Genomic DNA, 20,168 nt, shown 5'->3' with positions numbered 1-20,168 from the left:
ATGGAGGAGTTGCATTCTTCACCTTTAGCTGGACATCTTGGAGTTTTTAAAACCTATGATAAGATTTAAAAATAAATAAAAAATGGAAAGGATTGTGGAAAGATGTTAAAGATTTTTCATAAAGTGTATGCCTTGTCTGCAGAATAAGGACAACACCCATATGTGAGGTGGTTCATTGCATCCATTACCTATTCCTATGGAAAAATGGATGCACATTACCATGGACTTCATTACTAGTTTACCTATTACCAAAAAGGGATGGAATAGTATATATATGGTGGTGGATAGACTCACCAAGGCAACCTATCTCATTCCAACTAAGACCCAATTTACTGCTTCATAGGTGCCTAGTCAGTTTATGGAGAAAATTTTTAGATTACATCGATTACCAGAGGTGATTATTCATGATAGAGATTAAAAATTCATGAGAACTTTTGGTAGATGGTATTCACATCCATGGGCACTAAATTGTCTCCTTCTATAGTCTATCATCCACAAACTAATGGATAGATAGAAATTGTAAACAAGTGGTTGGAGACTTATCTTCACCATTTCTTTCATGATGTGCAACATTCATTGGATTCTTGGTTACACTTAACAGAGTTTGCCTACAATAACTCCACTCATGCTAGTATTGGAGTTTCACCCTTTAGAACTATGTATGGTTATAAGATGTCCTTATCCACTAGTATTGGAGTTTCACCCTTTGGGACTATGTATGGTTATAAGGTGTCCTTATCCACAGTCATTTTGAATGAGAAAATCAATTCTCATGGGAAAGAAGAACTGGAAAGAATGCAAACCCTTCTTTAGTAGTGTAAGATGAATCTTAGGAAGGCCCAAGATTAGATGAAGATGTATGCAGATGAGAAAAGGTGAACCTTAGATTTCTAAGAAGGAGAATTAGTTATGTTGAAAGTACCCAAGTCTCATTACTCTACCTTGAAGTATGGATCCACTAACAAGCTTGCTCACAGGTTTTATGGACCCTACATGATATTGAAGTGCATTGGAGACTTAGCATATAGATTGGAACTACCCTCTTCCTTTAAGATTCATAATGTATTCCATGTTAGTCAACTCAAGCCTTTCTGTGGCGATCCTATGGATATAGTTGATGAGCTCCCACACCTATAGATGAAGAAGGTATTATTCAATACATCCCCGAGGCTATCATAGGTTAGTGTGAGAAGAAGCTTCATTCTTTCTCTATCATTGAATATTTGACTAGATGGAGAGGTTTACCACATAAAGAATCTTGTTGGAGGCCCGAATCTATATTAGATTAGTTTCCTTACCTATGGGACACATTGGTGGTTGAAGCATAATTACTGCGAAGCCAATTATGGTGTAGACAAGGTCCTGAGAGCATTCTATTTTAGAAGAGTTTTTATTCTACCAAATTTTTAGAATTATGCCACCTACATAGGGTCAAATTACTCTTCAAGAGCTATGTTTTGACATGTGTCACACTTTGTTTGGATACTTCTACCAAAAGTTATGGAAAATTTGGTTCAGCAGGTTCTTTTCTAACAACAAGTTGTCTTCTTCATTTTGAGTCTATTTCTTGAAGACTTTAAGGCTCCAAACTCTTTTGAAAAACTCATGATCATGTATATAGCTAAGGCCTTATTTCATTCCTTCATTTCAGCCCATATGTCTTCAATCTTTCATTTATTTCCCTACTTTGTATAGCTAAAAATAGAGTAGTACTCTATTTCATCCATCATTTCCAACTTTTGTAAGTTTGTTTTTGTGGGTAAAAACCTTTGGGATGGGATGGATTGTAAAAAGCTGGGAAGAAGAGATGTTTAATGTAGAAATAATAACAATACCTTGTTACACTGTCATAGGTATAAAAGGGAGAGAGATATAAATTTTCACATGTTTTTAGAACATTATTACATTACTCTCTCTTACCTCACCTCCTTCTTCACAGCCTCTATGGCTTCTCTTCTTTTTCTGTCTTTCTCTCTAGTCTTTCTCTCTCCTCATCACTCTCTTTATCTCTCTTCTATACTCCTTCTCTCTCTTCTATAGTCTTCTCTTACCTTTTTCTCTCTCTCCCATCCTCTCCTTGATATCCAACATAAGAGCTACTTACTAATAGAACCTACATGTTCCAACCCACAAACGTGTTACAAGATGCAGATCTAGAGCATGGCAATGGCTATGGTGGATCGAAGATGAGGACCAAATTCATGATGACATAGACAAGTAGAGACAAACTGTTACACAAGTGAATTAGGTTCCAAGGTGGCAGCTTGGACTCATAAACACAATTTTGTGTAAAGATGACAAAGACAAGACACTTAACTAAAAGTACAAAGCATCATGACATTGTATTCATTCCATATGAAAAGTGGTAGTCAAGTACAATGCTTTATAGTTGTTGGATGGTAGTAGTTTTCCCTTTCTATGCATATGGGATTCACTCTGCCTGCATGTCCTGAGCCCAGAACTGCCTCATACAAAGAGGCCACAGTGGGTGTGATTGTTGTAAATATCTCAACAAAACCTAGTATCCTCTTTTCTCAAGGGGAAGGGGGTTCACTAGTATAAAAATGTATATTGCCTGAGTTAAAAAAAGGGGAGTATAAAAAAAGATCACCTCACAGATATACATTAACAAAAGGAATTATTTTAAAAGGTGTAAAATTATTATTGTTGACTTAGATGATGTGACTCATTTGTTACTTTTTTCTTTCCCTCAAAAGCATCTCCTTTTTCTACCAAGATATGTGACACTTACTATAGGACATTGATTGATCTTTCTTGTGCAATACCTCTTCAATGGAAGCCTTAATTTCTCTCTCAATTTCTTCTTAAATTTGCTTCATTAGGCCTCTAGTTTCTTCCATTCTTTTTTTTTATCTCTCTTTGGTAGCTCTAATGATTGCATGTTGCTCTTCCATCTCCCTCTCATCAGACTCTCTTGATGATGGTGAGATTTACCTCAACCCCCTCCCCTTTGTCTCATTTTTTGTTGTTTTAGCTTATCCATAGGGTTTGAAATTTTTGTTTCTACTCCCTACCTCTTCTCTTTCTCCTAGAAGTTACATTCTCCTACATGATCTTTTAGTGGCTAGTGTTTAGCTAGAAACATTAACAAGAAGATGTCTTACAATGGCATACCTATACCAATCGTTATGACACGAGTTAGTGTGCTACGATACTTGATAATGTTATTGTGTGCCTTTGTGTGAATATTAACTTCAAATTTTGATCCTTTAGGAGATCCTTTTATTAAAGGCTCTATTACACATTCCAAACAAAGGGCATTCAAGTCTTATAATTGACAATGTTTCTTGTTATGATGTCTTCTGATAGCCATTTTGGAACTTTGGGATGGGATATTGGTGGCCTTTTTATAAATAAAGAGGTGATAGAACATGTTTACTATGACTTGGAGCTATTCACCTCAGTAATGGCCTTCAGTATTACTTCTTTATTGTTTATCATAGTATCATTCCATCTTTGTGCCATTTGAAGGGTTTTCTATGTTTTAAAAGCTTATTCATTACACATTTTATCTCAAGTGTTTCTTCCATCACTATGGGCTAAGTTCAAAATTCACTATCCTCTCCACAAATCTATCATCACATTTTATGGCATAGGAGAATCTATTAGATCTAGTTTTGAGGTGGTAGTTTTTTAATGAGAGTTGAACATGCCATGAAGTGAACATTGGTTGCTATGGCTCAGACATAGTTAGCTAAGCCACATTTGGCTATGAACTCTAGTCTAGTATGTGTTGATCAAGCCTTCCATATTGGTTAGGAGTATGGTTAAGATACTTACCTACAAAGATTGAAATCCATTCTCAGTTGTTGCATGGTGAATACCAATTTTTCCTCATTAAGGGGGTCTTTGATATTGGGTGCCAAATGGTTAACATTAGAGGGATGAGAGCTTGCTAGGCTACCATCTATTGGAAAAAAAAAACACTCATTAGAATGATCTGTAAAGAAGAGAATTAAATATAATTCACTTATTTCTTTTTATTTAATTAATGTTTTTACTAGAAAACGTGATTGTGGCTAGCGGGCCTTGATAGTTAGTACCTTTTAAGAAAGTATTGGACATAGAAGAATAGCTTGAAGCTCTCCTCGCTTTTATGGATTAGAGTTCAGTGTGTGGAGCGTTTTTTAGTCTTTTTAGGTCAAAGGCCTTAGTTTTACTAAGATCTATATCAAGAATGTTTTTTTAAAACTTCCAATAGGATTTTTGAGGATCCACAAGTCATACAAACCTAAGTTATATGTGAGCTTGACACAAGTAGGACATATTATCACTAAGCAACGAGGGTCCATTAAAATGATGTGAAGATCCTCTTCAGTTAGGTATGTTTTCACCAACATAAGGGTGATGGAGCAACTCTTTTGGTGCATTGAGTTTGCGAGACTCAAGGATATTTCTACGGATGACAAATAGCAATATGTGGGGTTACTAATAAGCAAACTAATAGCATTCCAATACTTAGCCAAGGTGAGAAGATGATATTTTAAGTGGCCATTTTAAGGTGTTGTTGATACCAACTCTATGCAAATGAGTGGAGGATGATGTACACTATCATTTAAGTCCTTTTCTATTGGAGGGGTCTTGAAGTGTTGTTTTAGTTGCATGGATTGGAACAATGTAGTGTTTTTGCAATTGGTGCTCAGATAGTTCACAAGAGACTTGCTACAAGTGGATAGGAATGCTATTATTGTATAGGTTTTTGTGCTTTTCCCATATGGAATGCCACTCAATTGAAAGTGTAATCTTATTAGCATTGGCTAGATATAGGTCCATCAGTGCAAAAAACTTTGCAAAGGTGCCATAGGCAAAGAGTCTAGTTGTAAGAAGCATTTGATTAGGGTGTACTTGGTTCACTAGAATAATTCTCCCACTATTTCATAGTTAGATTAGCAACCACGAATCTTCTTTAGATGGTCAGGCAAAAGTAGCTTATGGTCACTGAACTTGAAGGGAGGTGCACTAGGCTTATGCATTGTGGGTAGAGCAATGTAATATATCAAATATATATATTTTAAATTTCTCCTTCTCATGCAGCGGCGCATCGCGCTAGAAGTGTAGAGGGGGGGATAGAGGAGCCACCAAGCTCCTCACTGGAGCTTGCTTGGCTCCATAAGCATGCTAATGGACACGTCGACGGGAGAGGATTCCCTCCCCTCCCCTATAAAATTAAGGGTGGGGGGGCAGAGACAGGGAGGCCGTGAGAGAGTAGGAACGAAGCCATCATTCTTGTTGCTGCTGCCCTGCAAAATCTGTAGAAGGAGGCCGCCATAACGCCGTGCTGAACGAGGTGGGATAGCTCTTCATCGCCGCCTACAGACATTCACCCCCTTGTGGACGCCGTCGAAATATTTTCCCCCACGTGGTTCCTGACCAACCCCCCCCACAGAAGCTTCTTGAAGCTTCTAAAGGGGGGCCACCTCAAGCCCCCCTTCCTATACCTTAGAACCCTTTCACCCCAGTTTTTTTTTAAAACCCTGAAGCCCCCCTTCCTATACCCTTCCCTTACCCTTTTCCCCCCTCCCGGTTCTACCCCTTAGAAATCCTTTCACCCCGCCCCGGTCTTAAGACCTTACCCCCTTCCCAAGGGGCCATTAAACCCCCACAACCCTTGGCCTCATAACCCACAAATCCCTTCCCCGTGCCTAAATTTGTAAAGTCCCTTCTTGTGTTTCTTTGAAACCGTGTTGCACCCCCCTCATATTCCTTTTTTTTAACACTCCCCCCCTAAGCCCTTACCCCCCCGTGTCCCCTTTTCCTTACATACCCTTTTCCCTCCCCTGTACTATAAGCCTTCACCCTTCACCTTTCCCTTTCACCCTTGTTTTAATCCCTAAAGCCTTTACTACTCCGTGTCCTAAAACCTCTCTAAAAATCCCCTTTCCTATACCTTTTACCCCAAGCCAAAAGTTCTTCCAAGGTTCATATGGTTGCGAAGCCACACTTACCTATAACCTTTTTGCCGTGTATATACCCTATAGGGCCTTCTTAGGCTTTATAAACCTTTCCCTCTCCGAAGAAGCTAAGACCTTAAAGGTCCTATTATCCCTTCTCGTGGTCAATCCTTTGAATGGCTCCTTGCCTCGAAAGAGAGATGGTGAAAATTTGGAAAAGAAAGTAAAAGCTGCCTTCACATCCGAAGGAGTACAACTGTGATGCCGCCTAAGAAAGTCCAAGGAGTAGCTGCGGGAGGGTCATCTCCCGATATCCATGTGGATCTCTCACCCCAAAACCAAGTTTATCCTTCTTAGTTTATATCAGTTTTAATTTAATCATGCAAGATGAATTGGTTGGGATAATATATATTTTGTCCTAGTTATTTACGATGAAGGAGCTTAGTTTAACTGAACATGCAAAAATGATAATGAAGTTTCCTTCAAATAGCATCATGCATTGAAACAAATTATGAGCAAGATTATCTACCTACTATAGTAGTATATTTCGGTTAAATCTTGAAGGTATAAAAACTGCATCTTGCTCCATTAACCCCTTTTTTTTTTGCAACGAATCATCATAGAAGATGAAATTCATGAAAGGTTTCTTACGTTGCTTGAACTCTAGGAAGTTATCATTGCATATCTTAGCAAGGAAAAGATTGTTATTTGGCATGAGTTTCATTCACAAGGAAAAAGGAAGATTAATTGAATTTATCTAACCTCAAGGTAATAAAGTTTAGGACTGAAAAATCAATTGTCATGAGGATAACAAATCGTGCCGAGGTGATCTCAATATTACCTTCTAAAAGTTAACCGAATTAATGTAAACTTAGAAATACCTATGTTGCGAAATATACCTTGGGAATGATTTAAAAACCAAGAAATGTTTATACCTTAAACACTTGCCTACCTTCCCTGATTGTAGGGTCAATAAAATTGTAAATAAAAAAGAACTAGGGTTTGTCCCTGAGGTTCTTAAAAAGAGACCCTAGGTCCGACAAACGTCAGCTTGAAGAAATTAAAACGGAATGTTTCATCGTATATTACGATGCAGGACTTGCACAGCAAGTACGAAGTCATATGGTCTTGTGATTGATTCACAAGAAGAAAGGTTAAATACCCTCAACAAGGATGGCGGATCCTTACGCAAGTTATCTTGCAAAAGGATGTATTCTTTGATATCCTTGTGAATAAGAAAGGTTAAAAATCGAAAACAAAAGTATCCAATGAACTTTAGGGTTAACCAAGTTGGGGTAATAGGGTACGGCCTAACCCAGAATATAAGGGATCTTGCCAAGTTGCAAGACACCCTGGAACGAGTGCTAAGGCATTCCAAATGAAAGAATCATTCCTTAGCAGTTTGCCAACAACAAGATCAGTTAATGAAAGTGTTTGTGCTTGCTAGAGAATTTAAAGTATTGTTTGATTTATGAATTACAAATTAAATGAATATCTATACTTCAGGTTCAAGGCCTGAAAGGAGAGGCAGCTTCAGTTACCCCTGACTGCCTGCCTGACCCTAACCAAGGGGGTTGTTGACCGCGCCAGGAACGTGGACCAAACTCGCCACGAGAGGTCTCTCCGTTGAGCTCTACTTGGAGGAGGAGGACGCTTGGGTGCCAGGGGGGGCTCTGGCCGTAAATCCCTTGCCTTCCGAGTCCTGCACAAGAGGCTAACATGACTCAGGATTGGATCTCGAGGCCGCATACTAGTTTAGGGGTGGGAGCTCGGAATAGTGATCCCTGTGGATTATTGGATAGCCTTCTAGCGGATTATGGACAAGCCTACGGGCGGAACTCCTTGTATTTCAAAAATAAATATGATGATATGTTAATAAAGAACTTGTTTGATATTGTTTTTCTATGTCACATGATAAGATTACATGAAGGAACTAGTGCTTAACAGTTTAATTAAAGAAGCTGATTGTTACATGTCAAATTAACGTGTTAGATAATTACATAACTAAAAACAAATCGAGAAAAGTGCGGAGGATGGGCCATGGGTGGGTGGTCCCGGTTAGCTGGGAACTTTTCTCAAATCTTGAAGAATAGTGGGATGATCGTCAAAGGATAGGAACAACAAAAGCGTTGACCTAGAGTTATGTCTTAACCGATTTACCTTGAACCAAGTGCAGTGTGAATCCGCTTCGGACCTGGCGTTTCTGCGTAAAGTAGTTCGCTTGGGTCTGACGCTAGTTGCTGTTAGGTAATGACCAATCAGGAAAACCCTAATTCCGGTCGATCCTAAGTGGAAACGGCCAGAATAATTTCGCTACGTGGCAGACGCGGGAAGCCCTAGATCGCAAATCCCGTAACATTCCATGGGAGTGCCGGGCGGAACTTTCTAGACATCCTTCTCGATGGACTTCTAAGACGTGTCCTGGATGATGCTAGTGCACACATTACAATTGGTATCAGAGCCGACCAACAACGGAATTTTTTTTATGATATCTCAATAAAATGAAGTAAAGAAATTGTTACTGCCCAAACATTTCCTTACCTTCAATGTTGTCTTGCAGAATTACGAAGCGTGGAACAAGTTTTTGGTATTTGGCGTCATGTTTATGAGACTGCAATGCATTCCCGCTTTATAGACAAAGAATTGGGATGATGAACATCCTGGAGTAGATTTATAATCCATCACCTTTGTACATAGAACAAAGATGGACGGGTGCTTCAGGAATCTACTATATAGCCGCCCACCGGTTTGCCTATCTACAGACCAACCTAAAAAGGATCAAGTGGTTGGAAGACCTGAAAGTCGTGAAGCTATTCGTTTTGTGGAAGCTCATGTAAATTCGACTTTACATATTCAAGGTCGGATGGTTGAAATGAACTCATATGTATATGAGGAAGTAACTCGTGCAATCCCCGCCGACAGGATTAAAGTGTTGGGTCGCCATGAGAAGTATGGATTCCAACGGAAAGCATATCCTAAACTTCCAATGACTTATCGATTCCTGAAGATCCATGACCCAAAACCCTACTATTACATAGTTCTTGTAGATAAATGCAATGCAACGTTGTTTTCCCCAAACTAAATGTAACAATTGATTTATCATCACATGAAACGTTGTATTCAAAAAGGGCTATGCCCATGTAAATACAAATAAAGGCTTCTTTTTATCGATGTTTGGCTGTATATAAGAGTTGATAAAAAGTTAAGTAGCTACGTTGTTTACGAGATAGCCGAATTAAAGATGTAATATAAGCTAGCGTCGATTATCGTATAATAACATTAAGAAAACCTTTATTCAGGCACAACCCCAGGTACAGGTTCCAAATTCACCTCCTACATCAAGTACTGCTATGATCCAGGAGAAGAAGTTCCTTCTCAAGCAAATTAAGCCACCCGAGTGTGATGGGAGAGGCAGATTCGTTCAGACTGATGCCGAAATTTGGATTGAATCCATGGAGGATTACTTCAAAACAGTCGGTACTGCACCTGCCAATCAAGCTATGCTTGCCAAGTTAAAACTCACCAACGAAGCCAGACTTTGGTGGAAGCGATGGTGCAGGGATCAAGGGATCGTAGAGGGATTTGTTACATGGGAGAAGCTGAAGAAAGCCGTGCGGGGAAGATACTTACCACCTGTATATCACACGCAAAAAATGAATGAGTTCTACGAGCTAAAACAGCTAGGACTCACTCTTGACGCATACTACTCTAAATTTGTCTCACTTTTAAAGTATGCGCCACAGATGGACATGACACAGCAAGTGTCTAAATTTTGTGCGGATATAAATCTACCAGTAAATACCTGTCTCGAATCTATGCATCCATCATATCTTCAGGATGCACTCATTCGAGCGGCACCTATAATTCAGGAGGTGCAAGCTAGACCAAGAGGTAAAAAAAGTTGGTCTTATAATGACCCGAACAAAGGAGCATTCAGACCTCAAATGAAGAGAGCTCAAGGTCATAATCAGGGACAAAGAAAGAAAGCAAGGACAAATAACGTCAACAACTTTGTTCCTACTCAAAGTAATGGCAAAAACCCCCGTTGTTTCCACTGCAACGAACCCGGTCACTTCAAGAGGCAATGTCCCAAGCTCAGCGGAGGACATCGCCAAGCACCTTTCCAAGGAACAGGCCGTGGTCAAGGAGCCGCTACCCGAGGAAGAGGAAGAACCGTCTGCATTGCCAATAAGCAAATGTGCGAAGAAGAAAAAGAAGAAGATCCGACCATGGAAGCAAAATTCGAAAGAGCGACAGTCCATGCCTCTTTACACATGAAAGGGCCGAATCGCCAGTTCTCGGTGATTCAGACACCATCGGACTATCAAGGTAAAGGTTTCAAAAACTTGATTGATTGAGGCAGTACACATTCCTTTATCTCACCAGCATGTGCAAAAAGATTAGGAATAACCACAGGAGAAGCACCTACCCTGCTTGTGGAATTGGCAAATGGTCGTGAGGTAACTTATACCAGGCAAACTGCTAAGGTGGAATTCTTTCTGGGAGGAAAGAAGACTTCAGTTAAATTCAGAGTCATGAATTTAGGTACTCGGAATGGATTGGCTTAAGCCCAACGACGCCCACATTCATTGTGGAAAGGGTCAAGTTTCCTTTTGAAACTCCGAAAGGGAATTAGTCACAACTCAAGGTGAGGCCGGAGTGCCAAGAATCCAATTGGCCAAAGTATCTCGGATCATAAAAGGAGTCAGAAAAGGATTACCTGTTTACTTGATCAAACTCAACAAGTTAGATCAAAAGCAAGAGTCTCATGAAGGACCTTCTTGGCTAAAGGAATACGCGGACGTATTCCCTGAAGAGTTGACCAAACTTCCACCTCAAAGAGAAGTGGATTATGAGATTAGGTTAGTACCTGGAGCTGCGCCAATTGCCAAGAGACCTTATAGAATGTCCATACCAGAAGCAATTAAGCTAAAAGAAAAACTCAAGCAACTGTTAGATTAGGGCTACATTTGGCCTAGCAATTCACCATGGGGAGCTCCAGTACTGTTTCAGAAAAAAAAAGATGGGACACTTCGACTATGTATTGATTACCGAGGGTTGAATCAATCAATAGTCAAGAACAAGTATCATATTCCTAGAATAGATGAGCTTCTTGATCGTCTTCAGGGTGCAAAGATCTTCTCCAAGATTGATCTCAGGTCAAGTTTGTTGAGATATCGAGCTCCACTCGTGATATGCCAGGGTGACAGTTGTGTATTTATGTCATCGACTTGTCAGTTTGCAGATGTGGTTGGTACACCGCCCATGAATAATAGCTACATGACAGCTATTCTTATCTACTCTAGTTCGTGGCTCAGTTAGTATGCCACCTTAGTTAGTTGAGTTTGGTTTGAGACCCATATATAGGGTTCTTCTATTTCTTTGTAAGAGAGTTCTTTTGGCTTACACAACTAAGAAGAGGAAAACTGTTTTCAGCCTCCATCTCTGTGTGTATTCCCCCATTGTGCAAGCAAGAAAGCTACAAGTGAGACTCCTTCCTTCTCTCCCACAATCTTGACATGGTATCAGAGCCTTGTTCGTGGTAAGGAGCTCAAGAAAGCAAGCCAAGATCGTGGTGTTTTGGTAAGAGGAGCAGCGTTGCTTTCATTTTCTATTTTGGGAGCAGATCTCTGCAGGTAGCACAGCCAGAAATTGCAAGAGTGCATTGTCTCAGGTTGAGACGCCCTTCGCGGTGAAGCAAGAGGGTAGTATATGCTACGGGCAAGGGCATTAGCCCTTGGCGACCCTGTTTTTTTTATTTGAGGCCATTTCGGGGCCTGTTTTGGAGGCGGAAGTTTTCTGCACGTACTCTTGTCTTCTTTGATGACACTTTGTCTATTCTAAACAGGAAGAAGATCATGAACCTCAACTACGAATTGTCCTTGAGACAATGAGGTCACATAAGCTATATGCAAAAATGAAAAAGTGTGCATTCTTCAAGCATCAGATTGAATATCTAGGATTCATAGTATCATCAGAAGGAATATCAGTAGACCCAAAGATGTGCTTGAATAGCCAATACCAATATCTGTCAAAGAAATACATAGCTTTCTTAGATTGACAAGATGGTCTTCATAAAAAACTATGCTTTGATTGCAGCACCTCTGACGGATTTACTGAAGAAGTAGATTTCCATTACATGGTCAACTCCCGAACAAAATAGCTTCGGTAGATTGAAGCAAAGTTTGGTATTAGCACCTATTCTAAAACTTCCAGACCTCAATAAGGAGTTCAAGGTAGTAACTGATGCTAGAATTCTTGCCTTGGGGTGTGTACTTATGCAGGAAGGTCATCCAGTAGCATACTCTCTTCAAGGAAACTGAAGAACCATGAAAAGAATTATGCTACGCATGATTTGGAATTACTAGTTGTCATCCATGCCCTAAAGCTTTGGACACACTACCTGTTAGGTAACAAGTTCCCCACAAGAGAAGTTTCGAAACTGTATGTGATACCATAGTCAAGAGTTTTCTTCAAGTATCTGAGCACCCGCATCGCAGCCTTCCAATGACTCTCATGAGGTTTGTTTGAGAACTTGCTCAAAACACCAACAGAAAAATTGATATCTGCTCTGGTGTTACACAAGTAGATTAGACTGTCGACCAACCTCCTATACCTCCCAATGTCTGCTAGTGTTGATGTATCCTCGACAGATAACTTTGCATTCACCTCCATAGGTGTAGCTATCTCCTTGCACTCGGTCATGCCAAATGCCTTCAAGATCTCCCATGCATACTTCTTCTGAGAGATGAAGATCTTTCCTGGCTCTTGCCAGACTTCAATCCCCAAACAATAGTGTAGCAAGCCCAAGTCTGTCATTTCAAACTCAGAACTCAAAGCCTTTCGAGTTTGGTTGATCATATCTTCATAGTCACCTGTAATAAGAAGGTCGTCCACATATAGGACAATCACTACAGACTCTTTACCATCCCTGTAAACATACAAGTTAGCATCTGAGGCACATCTTTTGAAGTTTAGGTATAAAAAGAACCTATCTATCTGCTGGTACCATGCTCTGGGGGCTTATTTCAGCCCATACAATGCCTTCTTCAGTTTACACACTTTGTTCTCAAAATGGGGGGCCTCAAACCCTAGTGGTTGAGCCACGTACACCTCCTCCTTGAGGTCACCATTTAAGAACATTGACTTAACATCCATTTGGTACATGGCCATTTCTTGTGGGCAGCCACTACAAGTATCGTGCGAATAGTGGTCATTCTGGCAGTTGGGGCAAATGACTCTTGAAAATCAAACCCTTTAACTTGTGAAAATCCTTGGGCAACCAGTCTAGCTTTGTACTTTTCTAAGGTACCATCAGCCTTGTACTTTACCTTCCAGATCCACTTGGTGCCAATAACCTTCCGCTTTGCTGGTCGATCCACTAGCTCCCAAGTGTCATTCTTCATTATGCTGTCATACTTTGCCTGCATAGCATCCTTCCATGATGGATCTGCAAGTGCTTCTTCTAAGTCAGTTGGCTCCTTTACTTCTCTCATAATCTCAACCATCAAGGCCATATTGACTATGTGAGCAGAAGCCCTCCTTTGCTCCTCTATTCTCTGAGACCTCCTTGGTCCGTCTACCTTCTCCTCAACAGATGCAAGCATAGGATTGTTGTGGTCATAGAGCTACTTCACCCAGCGCGGCAATGGCCTTTCCGGTGGGGTGATGTTAGGTTGGTGAACTTTTTCCTCATCATCTGAAGATGATGCTTCCTCCTCCTTAAGGATAGGGATAGCTCTCGGGACAGGTTCATAGTGAACTTCTTCTTCGCTTGATGATAAAGTGGAAGAACTTGCCTTCTCCTCCTCCACTGTATGCGGCTCCTCCTTGAACACCACATCACAACTCGCGATGATCTTCTTTGCCTCTTGGTCATATAACTTGTAAGCCTTCTGCTCATCACTATAACCCAAGAAGATACATTTTCTGCTTTTTGGTTGTAACTTGTTTCTCTTCTCATCTAGAACATGTGCATAGCATTCACATCCAAAAATTCTGAAATGTGAGACATATGGTTTCTTACCAGTGTAAGCCTCATGAGGTGTTTTTCCCTTGAGAGCCTTTGTATAGCTCCGATTTAGAATGTAGACTACAGTATTAACAGCTTCAGCCCAAAAATGGTTAGGCAATCCCTTGCCCTTTAGCATGCATCTTGCCATCTCCACAATGGTGCGATTCCTGCGTTCCACAACACCGTTCTGCTGAGGTGTGTGAGGCGTCGTCAATTGATGCTTGATCCCTTTGCTCTTGAAAAAGCCTTCAACCTCCTTTGAGTTGAACTCACCACCACCATCTTTCTAAATTTCTTCACACTTTTCCCTATTTCATTCTCAACAAGTATTAGCCATTCTTTAAACTTACCAAAAGCTTGAGCCTTATCACCAAGGAAGTACTCCCACATCTTCCTACTATAGTCGTCGACAATCAACATAAAATAAGAAGATCCCCCCAAGGCCTGTGTAGGCATCTTACCACACAAGTCAGCATGCACCAACTCTAGAGGAGCTTGTGCTCTATTCTTGCTTTCTTGTGGAAATGCCTTTCTCTGTTGCTTGCCCATCATACAAGATTCACATGGTTCCTTCAATTCAATTATTGTAGGTAGGTGAGCAACCATACCTTGCTTTTGCATCTCCTTCAATACTACAAATCCGATGTGTCCAAACCTTTCATGCCAAAGCTTACTTGTGCCCACTCCAGCGGTGGCTGTAAGAGCACTTAGCTCATACAGGTTGTTCCTTCTTTCTCCTTTGCCAACAATTGTGCCAGCACTATCAATAATTTTTGCACCTGACTTCTTGAACCTCACTTCATAACCAAGATCAGTTATGGCAGCAACTGATAATAGATTTCTCTTGGTTTCGGGAACATACAACACATTTGAAAGCTTTTTGACTTCACCATTTGCAGCAACAAAAGAAATAGTACCTGTGCCCGCAGCATGGCATTTAGGATCATTTCCAACCGTCACAGTGATGGATTCTTGTAGAGGCTGCATAGAACTGTATAGACCTTTCTTGTTGGTCATGTGACGAGAGGCCCCACTATCCAACACCCATGAGTCAGTGGTAGATTCTTCTTGCGCCGAGGAGCACACTTCCTCAATGGTCGCCATGAATAATTCCAACTCTGCTTCAGCCGTATTGGCTGTCTCTTTCCCTTTACTTTTAAGGGTACCATTCTTTTCATCTGCCTTCTTGACACGACAATCTGCAATTGCATGTCCTTTCTTCTTGCAGTAGAAGCACTCTCCTTGAAACTTCTTCTTTCCGCCCTTCTTCTTTTTGTCACCATCATTTTTGGTGAAGGAACCACCTTTTCCTTTTGCATTGGCAGAGAATGTAGCATCTCCATTGTTGCTTCCTTCACGGGCTTTCAGCCTCAACTCCTCCTCCATTAATAATGCACAAAACTCCTCAAAAGTCAAAGCTTGAGGTCTCACCTGAGTATTAAGGGCAGTTACTAGTCCATCAAACTTTTGTGGACAAATCCGAAGACACCTCCGAGCTAGCTCTTCGCTATTATTTTGTATCCCAGTGCCAGCCATCTGGTCACGCAGATTCTTAATCCGAGTGATGAATGCTTCCACCGTCTCTCCTTCAGCAAACTTCTCCAATGTTAGTTGATTCTCCAAGTTTTGAATCCTTGTTTGGTTTCGTCTTTCATACTGACTCCTTAGTACATTCCAAGCCTCTGACGCTTTGGTTGTATGCTGAATCAAAGTCAGAACACTGTCAGAACAGCTTGTAACTAAGGCACACACAATGCACCTGTATTCCTTTGTTTCCAAGCTCGTAGAAGATCTGCATTCAGAGGAACCATCACACTAGGATTTGATGGGTTGGGGGTAGGCTGTGGTTCTGCATCAGTCCCCAACATAGTCTCCAAAAGCTCATAAGAATCAAGGATAGTTGTAATTTTGAACTTCCACAAGGTGTAGTTTGTACCATCTAACTTGCCTTCGCTGAAGGTTGGTGGATGAATCCTCAGTGTTTGAATAGCCGGTACAGCAACACCACCTCCTACACTGCTTCCTGATGCGCTAGAATTGCTTATGGAAGTCGACATAGTTTCTCTTTGCTGTTGAATCCTTTGCCTCTTGCACACTCTCCGATCTCTAGAGCCCCCTGGGCTCTAATACCATGTAAAATATTACATGGTGTAGCAAACAGAATCTAAGAAAGAGATAGAGAGCACACAACAGATAAGAGGAGAATCAGTAAATTCTTTAACTCCAAACAACTGATACAAAGATGGCTCTGTCCACCCGTGTGCTTCTACTGTGTGAAGCTTAGATGGCGATCTAGACAAAAGATAGGTGAAGAGCTTAAGGCTAGTTGGAACAACAACTCTGACTGGGTGAAAGATGAGTGAGAGATGGCTGCAAAGGGGTTTAGCTTTTATAGCTCGTGAAGGTCGTTAGGTCGGCATGTTGACCGCCGACCTACCATATGAGCCTCCACTAGTCGGACAGGGAATATTCCAGTGAATATTCCCTTTACCATAGGGGCCCCAGACCCACAATAGGGGCCCCTTTTAACTCCCTTACACCGCAACTCGATGTAATCTACCTCGAGTTGCTACCAGCTTAACCACTTTGTCTAACCCAAAGATTAGACCCACAACAGTCACCGTTTTGCCATCTGGTCACATAGACCTCATCTGATATACAAGTCAGGACTCAACCAATGTCCGGGCTCACATTTGGCTTCTCCCCATAATGGGGGCCTTACAACTTTGAGCACCATGGATCATTGGTAGCACCTAATGAGGGTGGGGCATTGATCATATCTAACATCATTATATGTAGAAACATGACTTGTAGAATCTAAATTTGATAGAAACATCAACAAAATGGGGTGAAAAAGTGTGGTTTGCATATGTTGCTCTTAGATAAAATTTTACCACTTCAATGGTGGGATCCAAAGTATAGGTCCTTCAAAGTAATTATGCATTCTCTATGACTTACTTAATTTAAGATTTGATCATTCTAGGAGAATATTTTAAAAAGTATACTCACAATGTTGTTTTTAAAGTGAAGATTGTAGGAGTAGTAGGATTTGTTCTCATTAAATCTTTAAGATTTATGTAGGAGAGCGTTATAGAGGAAAACACTGTAAAAGGTAAGCAAAGCAATAAAGAGGGATAATGATGCAAATTAGACATCTAGGCATGTTAGTACATGTGATTGCAACTACTAAAAAATATCCTCTATGGGCCATCACACCATATTTTAATGGTGGAAATATTTTAAGTTTCATGACTCAACTTCTTGCATCTTGTGGGAGATTGACAAGGTTATTTCATTCATGGGGTACAAATAAAAGAAGAAATGATGAAGAGACTCATTTAACAAGTGATAAAATACTATAAATAAATGTATTTTGCAAATGTATCACATCTAGTATGCATACAGTAATTTTTTAAAATGTGTCATTTGCATGAAGTAAGGTGGTTACACATTGATCTACATCTTCGTAATATCGCATTAGCTTTTGTTGGTGATGTTTTTCATGTGGGGATTATAGATTGGGATAGAGCTTTGGATTCATTTTACTAAGCCACATCGAGAGTGTATTGATAATGAAAAAGTCCATGCAAAAAAACTAGATTGGTGCAAAAAAAACCATGTGCATAGAAAATGATCAGCCCTTGAATTTCAAGATACTGTGTTGAAGGGTTCTTATAGCCATAGACCAATGTTTATACTTTTGGTTGGATACCACAAGAGCTTTACTACCTCTATAGAGATGCATCTAATTGCTTTGATGTAACTAAAGTTATCTCTCTATCCTTGACATCGATTATTTATTAGATATTTGTGGATATAAAATCATGAATATAGATTCATCAAAAGGGCCTTATTTGATGAGATAAGTGGGAATATTCTAAGAACCATTGAATATATGTGAATTGGCTATGCATCCCTTGGAAGAAATCTTTATCCAAATACCTTTTCATGTAATCAGTACCATAACGCATGACTTGGAACTCACTTTACTTGATTATCCAAAGATGGGAAATCCTTTTAGAAGCCTTCAAATTTTGGAAAATGTTCTCTTTATCTTTATTTGTATCCTTCTCAAATGATAGTACTAGCTTTCTTGTAAATCAAATTTTTATTCAATGGCAATATATTTATTTGAATTTTTATATAGCTAACTTGAATTTTTTTATCTCACTTTGATAATCATGGGTCATTTGATCAAATTTCCTTAGACTAAATACTTAAGCATACTTAGTTATTCATTGTTTAATTACCTTATTATAATTTTTGAGTGAAATCATTTTGGGATTCCATGTTCTTATGCGGCCAAAACAAATTTCCTACTTAATAAATTTTCTTTGAAGATGTTGAAATTTATTGTATGCATTTATTATATCTTATATCACATTATGGATTTAGTATTTATAAGCCCTTTAGTTACTAAATATGAAACATTGGTGAGTAGCCTAGTGCATGTTGTTGAGATATCGAGCTCCACTCGTGATATGCCAAGGTGATCGTTGTGCATTTATGTCACTGACTTGTTAGCTGCAGATGTGGTAGGTACACCACCCATGAATAATAGCTAGATGACAGATATCCTTGTCTACTCTAGTTCATGGCTCAGTTAGTATGCCTCCTTAGTTAGTTGAGTTTGGTTTGAGACCCATATATAGGGTTCTTCTATTTCTATGTACTAGAGTTCTTTTTGGCTTACACAACTAAGAAGAGGAAAACTGTTTTCAGCCTCCATCTTTGTGTGTATTCCCCCATTGTGTAAGTGAGAAAGCTACAAGTGAGACTCCTTCCTTCTCTCCCACAATCTTGACATGGTATCAAAGCCTTGTTCGTGGTAAGGAGCTCAAGAAAGCAAACCAAGTGTGCAGTGTTCTTGTAAGAGGACCAGTGTTGCTTTCATTTTTTTGTTTTGGGAGCAAGTCTCTACAAGTAGCACAGTCGGAAAGTGCAAGAGTGCATTGTCTCAGATTGAGATGCCCTTCGTGGTGTAGCAAGAGGGTTGTATATGATTCGAGGCCATTTCAGGGCCATTGTCTCAGTTTTTTTTATTCGAGGCCATTTCGGGGCCTGTTTTGAAGGCAGAAGTTTTCCGCACACACTCAAGAAAAGGCCCTGTTTTTTGCTATGCGACCACTGTTCTACAAGTCGGTGAAAATTTACCGTAGAAATTGCATCATATGCTTGTGCGTAGAGACATTGGGAGTTACAGAATCATCCTTGTTGCATATTGATGCAAAATCGTCACTAGGAAGTGACTGTGTGGTCAAATACCACTTTCGCCAGTTTTGCAAATTTGCCCTTGTGAGGCTGAAGCTGTGTTTTTTTGCAGTGACAGAATTTTTTGTAGTGTTTTGTAATGGCATCTGATTCTCTTTCATAGATTGTCACTGAAAAGCTTGACAAGAATAACTTCCAAGCATGGAAGTTTAGAATGACGAATTTCCTTATGGAAAAAGGATATTGGGAATTCATTGCAGGAAATGAAGAAGAACCAGTTCTTCCTGATGTTCCCAATCAACAACAAATGCAAGCATTTAAAGGATGGTATGAGAGAGTAAGAAAATTTATGTACTGGCTGTCTATGAGTATTTCAGACTCTATGATTGTGCATATTCAGGATGCAAGCAAGCCAAAGAGACATGGGATACTTTGTCAAAAATGTATAGCACAAATACGCAAGCTAGGAAAATGTAGCTCAAGCAAGAGTTGCACAATGTGCAAAGAGAAAGTATGAGCATCAATAACTAACACATGAAGGTGAAGAAGATTGCAGATGCATTTGCTTCCATTGGGTCACTAGTGGAAGATGATGATTTAGTTTCTGTGACCTTGAATGGTCTAGGAAAGGATTATGCACAGTTCTGAACATCCATTTCCGTCCGTGAAAGATTTCCTAATTTTTAGGAGTTGATTGCTCTTCTAATTTCTGAGGAGCAGAGAAATGGTGGTGCATCTTCTTCAGGAGGAACTTCAAAAGAAGCTATCTTCTACTCAAATGCTGGAAGAGGTAGAGGCAGAGGTAGAGGAGGCCGATCTGGAGGCCGTGGTAGAAATCAAAATATGCAGCAAACTCAAGAAAACTAGTCCTATAGAGGAGGACGTGGTAACTCTAGAGGCAGGGGGAGCCAAAGAGATTGTGGTGGATAGCAAAGAGGCCAAAATGTAAACAACAATGTTGAATGCTACTACTGTGGTAAAATGGGTCATATGGCTAAAGACTACTATAAAAAGCAAAATGACATCATGAA

Source organism: Lygodium microphyllum, chromosome 18 (assembly GCF_053477565.2).
Source record: "Lygodium microphyllum isolate KBCC chromosome 18, Lygodium_microphyllum_v1.1.10, whole genome shotgun sequence".
NCBI classification, from domain to species: domain Eukaryota; kingdom Viridiplantae; phylum Streptophyta; class Polypodiopsida; order Schizaeales; family Lygodiaceae; genus Lygodium; species Lygodium microphyllum.
Note: the sequence above shows the minus strand (reverse complement) of the source record.